Genomic DNA, 5,731 nt, shown 5'->3' with positions numbered 1-5,731 from the left:
CGAGGCACAGCACCCTTCCCTGTCCATCGCTCCCACAAGCTAGCTCTGTGAAACCAATCTCACACATTCGAGAGGTTTCCTCATCAAATCCCTTTCTGGAGTGTGTGTGCTCGTTCTGTCTCTGTCTCTGTCTCTGTCTCTCTCTCTCTCTCTCTCTCTCTCTTCTTCCTTCTCTCCCTCCCTCCCTCCTTCCTTCCTCCCCTCTACTCTCCCTCTTATTCCCCTCCCTTTCCTCTCTCCTATACTGGACACTGGACATTGAACTCAGGGCTTGGACCATGCTAGGCTTGTGTTCAATCACTAAGATACATCCTCAGCCTTCATTTTTTCTTTCTTTTTTCATAGGTATATAGACTATTTATTAACAGCAAAGGCCCAGAGACTCATTTCTTCTTGGATACACCCCCAGTACAGCCCCTGCGGCCAGTGGTCTTGGTGTGCTGACCACAGACACGAAGGCCCCAAAAGTGGCGCAGGCCCGTATGGGCTCGAATCTTCTTCAGCCACTCCAGGTCCTCACGCAGCTTTTGTCTAGACAGTTGGCCAGAGCCTGGCTGTACTTCCGGTCCTTCCCGTCCTTCTGCCGTTCAGGAGCCAGTCTGGGATCTTATACTGTCGTGGGTTCTGCATGATGGTGATCACGCACTCTACCTCATCCTCCGTGAGGTCTCCAGCCCTCTTGGTGAGGTCAGTGTCGGCTTTCCTCAACACCACATAAGCATATCTCCACTCCATGCCCTTAATGGCAGTGATGGCGAAGGCTGTTTTCTGCCACCCATTGGTGTTAGTGTTGAGTACTAGCAAAATGTGCTGGAACTTCTCAGGGATCACTAGAGACATGGTGGCAGCACAGACAGCATGTAGGCCTCCTGTGGAAGAGGCCTTCATGTTTCGTTTTGTTTGTTTGTTTGTTTGTTTTATTTTTGAGACAGGGTTCCTCTATGTAGCCCCAACTGTCCTGGAATTCACTCTGTAGACCAGGCTGGCCTCGAACTCAGGAATCCGCCTGCCTCTGCTTCCCAAGTGCTGGAATTAAAGGCGTGCGCCACCACCGCCCACTCAGCTTTCATTTTCAATTGAGTGCCAAAGATTTAAATCAAGAGCTAGTCCTGTAGACACAGACCTGTGATTACAGCTACTTGGAAGGCTGAGGAAGGAGGAACACAAGTTCAAGACCAGCCTGGGCAACTTTATGGGATTCTATATCAAAACAAAAGTAAAAAAAAAAGAGGACCCTAATACTCTTCACACACACACACAGGTATGCACGTATGCATGCATACACACAGTTAAAACGAGAACTTTTAGCTATGAAATTCCACACAATAGCACAAGGCAGAGGAAAGACTTCAGAAGCAGGACATTCTTGGTCCCGCTCAAGTCACTCCAGTCCTCTTTTTTTTTTTTTTTCTCTCGCCTGGCACTCTTGAGCTGTTTCCTCTGCTGGCCCAGGGCCCTTGGGCCTGCGCCAGCACCTACAGCCATCTGGTCTTCCTCAGAAAGGCAAAAGCCTGCAGACTTGTTTACTCAGGAACAATTCACTGTAACTGTCCCCGACAGGTGTGGCCAGCTCTAGGCCAGGCGGTATGGCATGCCACACCCTCTCTTCTGCTGCCTCAGAGCTTACTCACTGGCACACAGCAGACTCCATGTGTGATGTATGTAACAGGGCTTTTCGGGTGTAAGCCGTCAGCAGTGAGATTTCAACAGTGCACACTACACTGAGGAAGCAAACAACAGCTGCAAGGTTTTCCGGTCTCCTGCGCAGCCCACTGCTCTCTCTCCCACGTTTGTCACTGTGGACTCTAGGAACAGGACACACTGGCCAAACAGGTTGGTATGGGACCAGCTGTGAGGCAGGGAGACGTGGCATCTTCCCACCGTTCCCTACCTTTCCTGAATCTCACCAGAGATGAAGCTCTGGGACCCATCTTTGACTTTGGAGCTGGCCAAACCAGAAGAAACCAGTCCCAGCTCAGCCTTTGCTAGCCGTGTGACCTTGAGCAAGGCTCTTTTGTTTCTGCCCTACAACAGCAGGTTGCTCGCATTCCAGCCCAATTGTGAAGGAAAGGCAATGTGACACTCTTGACCAATGATGTGAGGGCTTCTTCTTCCCACCTGACCTTCCTGTGCGAGTGATCCTTGAGGTCGCTGGTGGAGGGACAGCTTGAGGGTGTGACAGGCTACAGGAGGCCCCGCACCTTTGCTCTTCTGCTCTCCAGGCCACAGTGTGTGTGCAGCCCCTAGCAGTCTTCCCATCACCAGCAAAAGCTGATCCGATCACACTGTTGACACAGGAGCAAGTCTGAGGACCTGAGTTCATGACCAAGTGAGCACCACTTTGATTCCTATACTAACCCGGTAAAGAGACCTGGCCCTCACCTACAATATCAAACCTTTCTTTATAAAATGATCACAGGGAGTCCCAGTGATAGGTTATTTCTCTACTGGCGAAATGAGCCAATTCAAGCCAGATTATGTTAAAGGTGGGTTTATTGGGAAGTTGCTCTTGGTGAGTTTACTGGCCCCCAAGGACTGAGGCCAGGGAAGTCGCCGTGGGGGTGGGAGGAGAAAGGGAGAAAGGGGCGTGTTCACACTGAAAGAGGAGGAGAAGAGAGGGAAGAGCAAAATATCTGGATTAGATAGGGAAGAGCCTCTATGGAACGGACAGTCCAGCCTCTATGTTGGAATGTTCAAGGTTGGGGGCAGGGTATGCCAGGGAGGAACTGAGGGATGCTGGGAGAACCTGGCCAAGTCTGCTATGATATGTAAAGTATGCACCTCAGTCCCTTGTATGTAGGATGCAGAATGGCCCTGTACACTGACTGTATACTGTGGGTGATCCAGGAAGGAATACCACAGGGAAGTTTCTAGGCTTCCCACATGCAGAACTACAGAAGCAAATCATTATGGTCAAAACAGGCCTGGACATAATCGTCTGGGCAACGGTGCTATTCTGACTACAAACCACAGCCCGAAACTCCTGTGGGACTTAGTAAAAGGTCTTCTGCAGCCATGCCCACGTTCTATATTATAGTGAAGGCAAGATCTGAGAGGGCCCAGAGCATTGGCTTGGCCTGAAGTTTCAGGAGATGGATACATCTTGGAGTGAAAAAGGTCAGCCAACTACTCAGCAAGTGGTACAAAGAGAAACGGAAAAAGTCTAGGCAGCAGAAGACCAGGTCTGGGCAAGGTTACCTGGCAGCAGATGCTTTGGAAATCCGCAAAGCACACACCAAAAATTTTTTTTCCATTTCAAAATTTTAGATGTGAGGTGTCTTACTTGCATGTGTATCTGTGTACCATGTGCATGCAGAATCTGTGAGGGCCAGAAGAGGATGTCTGTCTCCAGGACTAAAGTAAAAGATGGTTGTGAGCTGCCGTGTGGGCACTAGGAACCAAACCTGAGTCCTCTTCCTAAGTGCTGAGCCACTGCTCTGGATCCTTGATAAACATTTCCTAGGAGTGTTGGTATGTGCTGGGCCATTGCTCTGATCCAGAATGTGGTAAGAAACAAATCTGACGTAGCACTGCTAGAATTTCCACTGTGACAAAAGCAGGATCCAAACTCAGCAGTCTAGACTGAAGACAGCCTTGATGTCACTGCCCACCATAGGTTCCCAGAATACCCACTAGCAGGTAAGGAGCTGAGCAGGGGCTGGATCCCTTCGGTAGCAGAGTCACTGTGGGGCCCTGAGGCCCAGTGCTACTAGAGAGTTCTTCCTCTCCCCACAGCTGAGTTACAGGCGACCTGCGCCATCCAGAAAGCTCCCACAAGGGCATGGCATGAGCCGTAGGGACAGGATTCTAGAAGAGACAGTAGCCCCAAAACAGGAAGTATATAAAAAAATAATAATGCATGGTGGTCTACCCCTTTAATTCCAGCACTCAGGAGGCAGGCAGATGGATCTCTGTGAGTTCAAGGCCAGCCTAGTCTACAGAGTGAGTTCCAGGATAGCCACAGCTACACAGAGAAAGTCTCAAAAAGCTACCATCATCATCATCATCATCATCATAAAGCATCCAAAAAAGGTAGGGCATTGGATGTGTATATGGTGCACATATACACAAGCAGGCAAAACACTCACACATAAAAACCTAAGAGCTGAGGAGACACCTGATGTTAGCGTGTCTACTTCCCAGAGTGAAGTGTCCGGCCGGACATTAGAGTCATTTCAATAGCTTGGCGCACATGGTAAAGGTGCATAGCCAGCAAGTGAAAGCAGGAGCCAAAGTGCAGGGCATTGGCTAGACATCTCCAGTGTTTAACATCTTTGGGCCTCTGTTGTCTTTTTCGGAGCACAGAGGTGGTAGTATGTGCTTTAGTCTCCCGATATATTCTAATGACTGTCAGGTTTCAAACAGCACATGCTGATCCCACAGCCTAGACACATCAGGTGTCAGCAAGCCACACTCCAAAAACCAGGGGAAGAATTTTGTTCCTGGTGACGGCTGGCTGTCCTTGGAGTCGCTGAGTGCAGCTCAGCGTGTAGACCTCCAGTCCCTGCCTCCATCCCCATGGCAACCTTGTCTTATAGAACACTATCATTGGATCAGGATCTGCCAGTGTCCTCTTAAGTTACATTTGCAAAAACTGTGTTTCCCAGCTGGAGAGAAGGCTTGGTGGTTCAGAGTGCTTATTGCCCTGACCAGGGACCGGAGTTCAGTTTCCATACTACCATCACCTACAGCTCCAACTCCAGCAGATCCAACACCTTCTCTGCACTCTGTGGGCACTGCACTTGTGTGAACACATACACACAAAAACAATCTTAAAGTAAGAAAAAAAATCTCTAAAATCTACCACTTGTATTTATAGGCTCTGAATGGATATGAAGTTTACTAGCATATATGTAGTTTGCTACTCAAACCAGAAAGAACACTTCATCAAGAGGGGCCTAATTTATCTGTTGCTCGGAACCTTGTCTATACAAAGTGTCCCACATGAAGGTCAGTTTCCCTTCATTGTTTGTGGCCAACAACAGAAGTACTAACTAAACAAATATTCCTGGCTTTCTTTTACTTTGAATCCCGGCTAGAAACTAACTGGAACTAAAATTCCAGCCATCAAGGACAGAATTGGGATCCAGGGGGGTTACCATCATTCAGTACCCCTTTGTCAATATTCCACAGTACTATGGGCTGGGGAAGTGGCTGCTACGGTCATCTGGTTGTTTCTGTGGTGTTGGGATCAAGCCCAGGGCATTGAAATGCTAGACCAGTGCTTTCTGCTAAACTAGTCCCAAACCTGTCATTTGTTATGAACAAAGCAGAATATTCTGTTTGCATGAGTGGTGAGCCCAGTGAAGTAGTCCTTTGTCAGTGTCTGCACGGGAGTCTGCAGAGCCAGGCAAAGGCTGCAGCCAAGGGCAGCAGTCCGCTCACCTCAGGGCACTTGCTACAGGTCAGCAACCACAAAACTCTTGACCACATTCAGACATTGGTCCACTTCTGATGCGCTGAGAGGAGGAGAACAAGCATCAGGGGCACATCTGCATGCGCCACTCACCCCAGCCCTGGACAGATAGAAGAAGGAAGGAATAGAGTGTGGAGCCAGCCAGGACCACCCAGGGAGACAGCTACCCAAATCAAAGAAATGGAATGCAGAAAGACAGCAGGTAAAGAAAGGTGCCTGCCGCCACACTTCAGGACACGCACGCTGGTGGCACAGTGAGAAAAGGCTGAAAACTATCACACACACACACACACACACAATTAAAAAATACACAAC

The 5,731-nt window shown here is 49.1% G+C and overlaps 1 pseudogene; it reads right to left on the bottom strand.

The window, feature by feature from the left end:
• Positions 1–366: 366 nt before the first annotated feature.
• Positions 367–840, bottom strand: LOC127678896 (40S ribosomal protein S18-like; annotated as a pseudogene).
• Between the last annotated feature and the right edge of the window lie 4,891 nt (positions 841–5,731).

This window comes from Apodemus sylvaticus, chromosome 2 (assembly GCF_947179515.1).
Source record: "Apodemus sylvaticus chromosome 2, mApoSyl1.1, whole genome shotgun sequence".
NCBI classification, from domain to species: domain Eukaryota; kingdom Metazoa; phylum Chordata; class Mammalia; order Rodentia; family Muridae; genus Apodemus; species Apodemus sylvaticus.
The sequence above is the reverse complement of the archived record's forward strand: the minus strand, read 5'-3'. Positions and strand labels throughout refer to the sequence as shown.